At 38.2% G+C, this 10,467-nt stretch overlaps 1 pseudogene; it reads right to left on the bottom strand.

Annotated features, from left to right (window-relative positions):
• Positions 1 to 9,420: 9,420 nt before the first annotated feature.
• Positions 9,421 to 10,007, bottom strand: LOC148012035 (chromatin structure-remodeling complex protein BSH pseudogene; annotated as a pseudogene).
• Positions 10,008 to 10,467: the final 460 nt, after the last annotated feature.

Here is a 10,467-nt window from a genome sequence, read left to right as displayed (position 1 = left end):
AGGTGAGAAGATTTTTTAGTGCATGTGTATTCTCTCTCATATGGATACCACATTTTGCTCATGTAGCCGAAAATATCTATTAATTATTAAGAAAAGACCAAAGATTCTCTTGAGGGAAAGAGCATACTCTCACTTTACGAAAACTAAAGAAGTTGTTAATTTCAGCCCCCACTCTCAAAAGGCTGATTATTCAAATGGTCAACCCATCATCCTTACTATGGATACAAGTCCCATTGGGATACGATGGGCTGTTGGCCAAGAAGACCTTGAAGGTAACATTTATGCAATTTTTTTGGGACCAAAGGTTCTCAATGAATGTCAAATAAGGTATGCACAAGCAAAAAGCAAATTCTAGGGAGTTGTAACATCATTAAAGTGTGATCGTGAATACTTTATAGGTGCTTCCGTAGTGGTAGAAATTGATTGTCTTCCACTCTTGGGTATGATTGCCAATTTCTCTACACCCAACATTGCTATGCTAAGATGGATTGCATATATTAAATCTCTCAACCCTAAATTAAAGCATATTGTACGAAAGGCGAATCCACTTGCTGACATGCTGTCAGTGCAAGATATGGCAATGAAGAAGAGTTGATGGAAGAAGATGAAGCTGAAGAATCTATACTTGTTGAATTTCATTCCATGGCTGTTGAAAGTACATCTTCAGTTGCTTCATATACAAACCCAAAGCTGAATCTTGCAGGTGAAGCTGATCTTTTTAATGGTATAGCATTAAGTACAATAAGAACAGGAAAATGTACTATTGTAAATCAACATACAGCAACAAAGATCAAAGATTTATCTATGGAAGAAGGGTGGTAAACTAGAAGCCAGCATGCTCATTGCATTGCTCAAGTTTTAGTTCATTTCCTTGAAGAAGATTGGCTGAAGATCGGCAAATATTTGAGCACAATGAAGAAGAAAGAGACTTGGATGATTGATGAAGAGTTCAAGAATATTAAGAGGAAAGCTTATGGCTTCTTTCTTAAAAATGGGCATTTATGGAATTACACAAAGAAGAAGAAAGGAGCGCATGCCCGAGTTTTAGGAATAAAAGGTTGCAACTACAAGTAATGAAGGAATTTCATGAAAGCTTGTGGGCTGGCCATAGAGGTATATGGGAAACCTTTATTAAAGTCAAAGAAAAATACTGGTAGCAGAACATGTATCGAGATATAGAGCATTTTGTTGAAACCTGTTATGTGTGTCAGATGTATTCTATGGTCAAGCATTGAGATGGGTTACAGTCGACTTATCCTTTGTCTATACATTACTTAGGGGGTTCACTATATATATATATATCCTCTATATAATGTGCATTCATGGCCTATTTATAAATATCCTGATCTATGAATTTTTCTTGAATAAAACACAAGTCTTTTTTATTCAATCTGTAAGTAACCCCTTTAAATGACACCCTTCTCTATGTGAAAAATGTATAAAAATTGTGTTTTAAAAACCCCTTATTTTGAACTCACATTATACATGCATATATTCATGAGTGACCCCCTCGAGATACATTATAGATGGGTTATTGATCTTGTAACCATGCTTACAGGGATATGGAATATGTGGTAGTTGGTGCTTGCAAGAGAAGATCTAACCAATCAAGTTGAAGTTCAAGCTTTAACAACCAAGACCACTCAAGCTGTTTGTCTCTTTTTGCTTGAAGAAGTATTTTGCAGATATGGTTGTGTTGGCAAGGTAACTGCAGAGATAAAGGAGAATTGGATGTCGATGAGGCATGCAAATTCTTTGCTCAATTGGGTATCAAGTTGGCTTTGACATCAACCTACAATCTTGAAGGAAATGAAAAGAGTGAGAGAGGACATCAACCTATTCTAAAAGCTCTAATAAAGTCTTGTAGAGGAAAGATCAAAGAATGGCCTAAAATGCTACCTTTTGCATTATGGCTGACTAGACTGCTCACATATAGTGGCTGGCTATATGCCACCTAAACTTATGCATGGAAAACAACAAATTATGCCAATTGAAGAATCTATTTTCACATGGAGTCTTCTACCTTGGGAGGAAGGCATCAATAAAGAAGAGTTGCTGACTTTGCGCATATGGCAGTTAGAAAGAAGGCCTGAAGATGTTCAAACAACTATTAAGAAGTTAAAAATAGCAATACTAAAAAACAAAAGAAGATTTGATAGGCAACATTGACTTCCGCCAAGAGCTATCCAAGAAAAGGACTGGGTACTTATCTATGATAGCAGCCTAGATAATGAATACAGTGCTTCTAGGAAGATAATAAAGCGTTGGTTTGGCCTGTATGTGGTAAAGGTGGTTTGTGACAATGCCACATATTCATTGGCTGAATTGGATGGGACAAGCATGAAGATGCCCATAGCTCGAAAAAGAATCAAGCTCTTCAAATGAAGACAAAGTTCAACATATGAGTTAGAAGACTTGGATATAATTCAAGAGCATGAAGACATAGAGGAAGAAGAAGAGGCAAAAGATGAAGATATTGACATGGCAGAAGATACTTCTTCTGACGCTGCAGATCTATAAGACTTTGGCACATGTGAGAGGATGTGCAAGTTAGGAGGGGGTGGATGTCATGCCTGTTAAGAGAGAGAGAGAGAGTACGAGAGATACACAAGACATGCTCCCAAATAATGATTCATATTGATGTAGAGTTAGTATACATAGGTGAGACCCAAGTCAAGTGAGAGATAATATATATAATTGTAAAATCCCCACTCAAACAAAGGTCTCTAGCTGCGAGTGAAAAAACCCTTGGGGAGAACAAGGGAAAAACCCGAGCCCCTACACATACCTACGATACAAAAATGATTTACTATAAAGTTTTCTTGAATATAATGATACATGCCTCAATCAGTGAGATAAGAACTTGGAACAATACCAAGTGCATGTCTTAATGAACTAAAGCGAGCTTCACTAAGAGCTTTTGTGAAGATGTCTGCAACCATTTGATCACTGGAGTATCTTATCTCAACGTTTGAGAAGAAATCGGTCACCGAAATTTTATATCTCCAGACTCTTCTGAAGAATCTTCAATATAAGGTTGGTACTTCTATGCACTCTCATATCTAGGCTTTTAAAGACATTATCAATCAGCTTGGTTCAGCTGGCTCTCCTGTTGCTAAAAATCAGATTGTTACTCAACTTCTTCATATCATCAAAGATCCTTTATATGACAATATCATCACTATTTTGTCTAACAATGATGATATCCACTTTGACAAAGCATGTATATCTCTTATTGAATATTCTCAATGTCATGAGCATCATTTGGAAAAATTTGATGCTGTTTTGGTCACTCGCGAACAAAGGGATTTTGATGCTGCTTTTGTTGCTCGCAAGCGTCCCGCTTCACGTTTTCAGCAGGGTGGATGCCCTAATCAAGGTGGTAAATCTTCTCGTCTTGCTTATCCTAACAAACATTGTTCTTATTGTGATAAGAAAGGCCATCTGGCTTCTGATTTGGGCACGTCAATATGATGAGGAGCATGGAGTTACTACAAAGCAACCTCGCTCGTCCAAAAGTTTTCCTCGTGATTATTGTGCACATACAGATCATCCATCTCGTAGTTGTGATAAACGCAGATATGATGAAGAACGTTCTCGAGCTTATATTGTTCAACAAACTACAACTGATGATGATCATACTCATCAAGAGCTCAATTTCATCCATCATGATATCTCTCTAGAAAAGGTACTTCATGTTCATGATGGTTCTCTATTCATCGTTGATTTAGATGCCACTAGAAACATGACATACCAATCGCAGTGGCTTCACAGTTATCATTCTCTTCCAATCAAGAAGTTTGTTTACCTTGTGGATGATACGACTTGTCAAGTCAAAGGAGTGGGTGATTTATATCTAGGGACTGTTTCATCCACTAGAATATTAAGAGGAGTTCAGATTTGCAAAGAAATCTTCTTTTTGTTGCTCATCTAGTTGATCTTGGTTTGTTTGTTGGCTTTGATCATAATCAATGTCGTATAGAGAAAGACGGACATACTATAGTAGTGGCTCCTTGACATGGTAATCTATTTGAGCTATCATTGAACAATACGGTATATCAAATAATTCATCACCTTCAAGAATTAGCATCATCTTTGCTTTCCACCCAGGAAAGCCTTGTCCTTGGAAGAAGGGAATCGAATATTGGCCACACGAATATCCATTAACAATTACGCAATTGGCCATGCCTGTATCTCGAGAGAAAACAAATAAGATGAGATCGCAGAATCTGCACACCATGAACAAGACGAGTGTAGTTGAGACGCGTGACAATCAAAATAGGGAGATGCACGTAAGAATGACAAAAAGTATTGAGTGACTAAAAAGAAAGCCCGAAATAGAGAGACGTAACGTGCAAGACGAGATGACGCGTATACCGGTCGAACAAAGAATGTGAATGAGAATGAGTGGTTTGAGGAATGACTAAGAGTATATTGGATAATTTTTAATGAATTAAGTAGGTCTTGGTTTGAGCTATATGGTTTTTATGCCTTTTGTAGGATCTTAGACATTTTGGAAGACGGAACTGTAATTGGGGATTAACGAACTGTAATTAGAATTACAGTTTTAAATAAAGAATTGCAAATTCGAGCAGAATTGTTGTCTTGAATCCTGAACTATCATAACTTTTGATCTAGAACTCTGATTGACAAGCGGTTTTGACAGCATTCGAGAGCACGACGAGAGCTACACACCTAGACCTGTTTTTTTTAAAATAACAAAATTAACTAATAATTCTAATTTGAACAAGTTCATGTATCAAATCATCACTTGTGCAAAGAATTCAATCAAGTATAAACAATGAAACAACTTATCTTCCTTGTTGTTGCTACGCATCCATAGCTTTGATACCATGTTAAGAGAGAGAGAGTACGAGAGAGATACACAATACATGCTCCCAAAGAATAATTCATATTGATGTAGAGTTAGTATATATAGGTGAGACCCAAGTCAAGTGAGAGATGATATATATAGTTGTAACAATGCCACTACATGCACATCTTGTGAAAAACTCAAGAGTGCAGCTTCCTTATAGATTTAGAGAGCCAATGCCACTTTAGGCATTAGTGTTAGTGTCCATGGTTCAAAAATATTAGATTTTTTTACAAGTTTTAGAATTTTTTTGATATTTTAGATATTATCTCTTGTAAAAATTCATAAAATTGTAGACAACTTCTAGATTAGGATAACATGTAAAAGAAAGAATGTAGCTTTTAGTTATTTCGAGAGGATTTTATGTAAAACTAAAGATTAGTTAAATCACGCGATGCATAATTGCTGTTTTCTGGCAGTGAACAACACTCTGAAGTGGGAGATGAAGAGGGAGTGATTTGGTGGAATTCTAGCCAGGTGTGATGGTATTTTACCCCCCCCATCACAGCTTGACCGTTCGTCTGTGTTTATAGTTTCTTCTTTGCTTCCTAGGTTTTGAGTATAAGTTCTTAGGCTTGCAAGGTCATGTTTCTATACTTCTAGGTGGCAGTCCATGATGTTTAGGCACCCACTTGAACTGCCATTCAGGAGTCTTAGATTTGATTATAGTGATTTGCTGGCAGTGTTGCTTGGTGGGTTGTGACAAGTCCTGACCCCCCTCCTTAGGCTTCGTGGTGGGTTTCTCTATCGGTGGCCTTGCGGGCTTCAATGGAGTTGCGCTTCCCTTACTAAAAGCCATGACTATTCTCATACATTGTCGATAACAAGGTGAATATGCTCAAACTCGCATTCCACAGCATCCTAACAACGATTCCTTACTAGCGTCTTTTGTATTTGGCAACACATAAAAAATTACGGGTATGCTTTCAGAATCCATAGAAACAACGACTTTGCACTTTCCTAAAAGTGCATACGATCAACCTCCAAACGGGCTAAATTTGGCATTGGTGGATTGTAGTTGTGGTTGAGCGTTTTGAGTCTAATGATTGTGAGTTAAGATATTAAAATCAGCTCTCTCATCGATCAATGAATCAAAGGCATGTGTTTGTTATGTGGAGGGGACTCTTCATTCTCCTCATCCTCCTCATCAATTTTCATTAGTGTGGCAACTTGGACCTTCACAGGGGACTAAAGTATGGGAGGCTCCTGCAATGGGTGTGTGGGAGGGTAGTACTTCTTTATGTGGCTACCGTTGAAGAAGCCTATGCCCTCTCCATCTAGGGTCTCAAGCTCTATATTGCTAGTTTGACTAATAGTGCAGACTTGGAAATGCCCTATAAACTTCATCTTCTATTTATGGCATGTTACACCGAGTACAACAACAATAACTCACCCTGCTTGAATTCTCGGTGCTTGATGTGCTTGTTAAACCAACTCTTGCATGTGCCTTTTAGCAAATTAGCACATGGGTGGCTAGAAGTCAAGTCTTTGATAAGCCTTCTAGCTCAATTCCTCCTTTTTGTCCCATCTCTCTTGGATGGTTACTCTTAGGCTCGGGACAAAGAACTCTACAGGTAGAATAGCTTCAGTCCCATCTCTCGAATTGCTACAATAATATCCACCATAGATATATAGTCAAAGCTGAATGCATATTTTTATGAAGATGCACTTGCAGATCATAATATCGTATCAACTTAGGACCTTAGCCTCATCATTAAAACCTAACATGAAATGTGTTAAAACCAATAGTAAAAGTGGTGCTTCAAAGTTTTGAAGTTCCAAACTTTGAAGCACTAAATGTAAGGTGGCACATAGCACTAGCCTTAGTGCAAAGTGCTAAGAGGATTTATAGAGAAGTGCTTTGAGAACCATAGTGGTGCCTCAAAGCTTAGCGCGAAGTGTCAAATGTATGTTGATGCGCATAGTGCCAGCTCTAGCATGAAGCGCTGAGAGGAGACCAAGCATAGAGCACCTAATACACTACAAATGAAGTGTTGAATTTTATTTTTTATTTAACATATGGATTGAGAGAATAATTTCAATGGTCAAACATGTACATGCAATGTATATATACTCTAAAACCACACACAAATGCATATAAACTATAAAAACCACATCAACAATACATGCACAGATGTGCATGTATGTATGCATACATATGTACAAGCTTCTATACACATTTGTATATATACATACATGATCATATATACATAAGCATAAATGAGTGAGAAGAGAGAGAGAGAGAGAGAGAGAGAGAGAGAGAGAGAGAAAGAGAGAGAGAGAGAGAGGGAGAGAATGGATACACACTTATAAAACATGCACAGATGCACATATGCAAGCACTTTAATAAAGTTAAATAATACGATAGCTAATATTTAGCCTTAAGTTTAGGGTTAGTTATAGAAGGCTAAGTTGTAACTTGCCAAGCATCTTTTTACCAATTATAAACATGTCTTATTTGAGGTTTCCACCTCCCACCATCCATTGAGGGTGCATACTCTTTGGCCACCATGGCATTAGGGTGGATTCTATGCCCCTCCATAGCATGAGGAGGATATCATGTTGCAACCTCTCATTGAAGATTCTCATCCATTGTATCAAGTAGTAACATGATTCATGCCAACCTAGCTACCTTGGCTATAGCTTTCTTGACATTTTATTATATTTCTTTTATTTTTAGTTTTTTGGCTTGTTATGGGAATCAGCTTATTTAGAATGATATCAAAGCCTTGAATTTGATTCTTGGAAATGCCGTTTTCAAGTCTATATTTGGCTACTAGTACCATTCAAGGTAACTAGGGTTCAAAATTTGGTTACATGGCTAGCAAACTATGCCTAGTCACGGTTTCGTGTAGTTTTAGCATTGACCAATTTTAGAGCTCCTAGAGAAAATCTGAAGAGGAAATGGTAGGATCTTAGACATTTTGATGCTAGGAGGCATATTTCACGGTGGATTCCGTGCCACGGTGGATTCCGTGAGGTTTTACGGTGGATTCCGTAAACTTTGATACCAGGGCTCATACACAAAGTGGATTCTTTGTGTGAGAAGTTGATGGGGACATCTATCCTTTTCGGGCGTTTCATTAATTTAGTGTGTACATGGGTGATTCCATAGCGGGTGATTCCGCAAAATGCATATTAAATTAATAAACGTTTATGAGTTTAGAGTGCGCACTCGTAATAAATTAAGGTTAGGATTGATTTCTAACCAGTTGATTTATTTATGTAGCTGAAGATTGCTAGGTATTCACTTTTCTCGGTTTAATTGTATTATTTTACTAACGATTGTGAATGCTTAAGTTGATGTGTAGAGATAGCAGCAGTGGCGGAGGAAAGCATTGGAGGATAGCAAGTATTCGATTTATTACTTATATTTTGATGGGCGCATACCTTAGGCATGGTGCCTATATTTTGTCACGCCTATTTATTGAGGCGTTGGATATTTATTTATTATTTTGTATGCGCATGGGCGCACAATTATGTTATTTATACTTGGATATTGTATTGGGCATGCCAGACTCTTTGGGCACTGCCCGTTAGCTTTATTCCTATTTTGTGCTAAAGCAAACTCAAAAGCTAAAAGCTTGCTATTTTGTAATTTGGGCTATTATTTGAGCTTGAAGATGATTAATACATAAAATACATGCTTTTGGAGCGCTGTCGTAGATTTTGTGTAAGAGCTGCTGAACACGGAGTTCAAGGTACAGCAATGGAAGAGACTAACAAGAAGAAAATTGAATTGTTGATGCCAAAGTACACTATATTTCTTGTCAAGAGTGTTACAAGAAGTTCATGATCAGGAAATTCTGGTGACAGTTACATTGATCAGAAGAATGAACATTATCTAGTAATCCAGACAAACATGTCCCTTAGTGCAGAGATCCAACTGTTGTCCAACACTGATTTCAGATGATCTCAGAGGTTTCTTTCTAATACAGAAAACATGTAATATATGGGGTCTTAAAGCAGTGCAGCCTTGTTCTTAAACAGGTACTGAAAGGTTGGAAGAATCAATCAGGGTCTTCAACTGAATTGAATCATCACAAAAGTAGTGCCATAAGAAGACTTCATCATCTCAGAAGTTTTATAAAAACTTTCTATTCTTTTTAGATAGTAACAAGACTATTCATTTCTTGCTTCTGAGGGAAAGAGATGTCTGGCAGGTGACTATTTTTTTTATAGATCTGATGCAGCTAAAAGGAATACATTGGAGCTTTGCAGAGTAATCATGGGAAGATCCACTTAATGACTTTGTAATTGTAGCTGACTATGATGAAACTAAGTGTCCAGGAAGCTGTTGATGCCATAGCAATTTGGAATCCCTTGAATCCATTTTCCCTTGTAGGGAAGACACAGAATTTGCATGGCCTGATGTTGGCATTCACATCTACCGTTGCTCAACAGATAAATACATTTCAGATTTCAATAGCTGCTTGATACACTCTTGTTGCAGAAAATCTTGCAGAAAATCATCCTCATCTGGACCTTTATCCTTTCAATGGTTGCTTGCTTTATCAGACTATGTAGAAAATGCTATTAGTAACAGCTTACAAATTCACGCCACAGGGAAAGAAGGGAAATTCAGCTTGCTCTGCTTTAATATGCATCCTCTGTGTAGCACAGGAACTCTTCAAATAGATAACATTCAGGACACCATAAATGTCAACTTCCTCCCTTCCTGAAGATATACTCTGAACTACAATCTCATACAGCTGTTCACAAATTGCTACAGCAATAGCGGGGCCAACTTCAGGATCTTCAAGTTCAAGATCCCTGCATAAAGACCTCGCAAACTCTTCTGGATTGCTGTCAAAATTTCCAACGTCCTTTAGACAATGTACTTTCTCTCCTATGGTCATCTCAAGGCCTTCATAAGAACGGAATTCAGACACTTGTCCCTGAATTGACTGTACAATATGTTGTAAAAATGAGGCAGGAAGATTCAAATCCTTCACCGTGCGCTTTGCAAAAGCTGTAACTTCATAGTCTGGATCTTCGGCATTCCACGTGAAAGAGTCCTTGTATCTTTGCCCTTCCAATTCAACATCGACGCGTATTGGGATGAGGTTCTCCGATGTTGGCATTCGAAACTTAACGTTCCACTTCGACGATCCTCCATGGCCTCCTTTCATGTGCCGCTTGAGGCTGTTGTTCACTTCTGAACATGGCGATAGTTATTCGGATGCAGGCGACCAATTCTCCGCACGCGATCACAGAGACGGAAGGTGTCATTCAACAACGCCTCGAAGATCGACCGATGAATCCCCAAAACAACCCAAGAGAGAGAAAAGGAAGGGCCCCCATTCGAATTCTTTCCCCCTTCGTATCCTGCCCTGCTTTTTCTCTCCTTTCTCCCCCAATTAGCATTGCCCCTTCCCTCCTTTTCGTCACACTCTCCTCTTTTCCCTCCCTTCTTAGCATTTGAAATCCCTCATTAGCAGCACTGTCGTCAAGTCTCTTTGCCAATAATGGCATGAAAATCTCTCACCAGCATTGGATAAGGGTGAGATCCAGTTATGGACCTTAAAATATAGTGTGTAGTCACCTCATTTGAAACCAAGTATCTTATTGCTTCTGATGCCACATCTTTCAAC

Source organism: Lygodium microphyllum, chromosome 27 (assembly GCF_053477565.2).
Source record: "Lygodium microphyllum isolate KBCC chromosome 27, Lygodium_microphyllum_v1.1.10, whole genome shotgun sequence".
NCBI lineage: Eukaryota > Viridiplantae > Streptophyta > Polypodiopsida > Schizaeales > Lygodiaceae > Lygodium > Lygodium microphyllum.
Note: the sequence above shows the minus strand (reverse complement) of the source record. Positions and strands in the feature narration are given on the sequence as shown.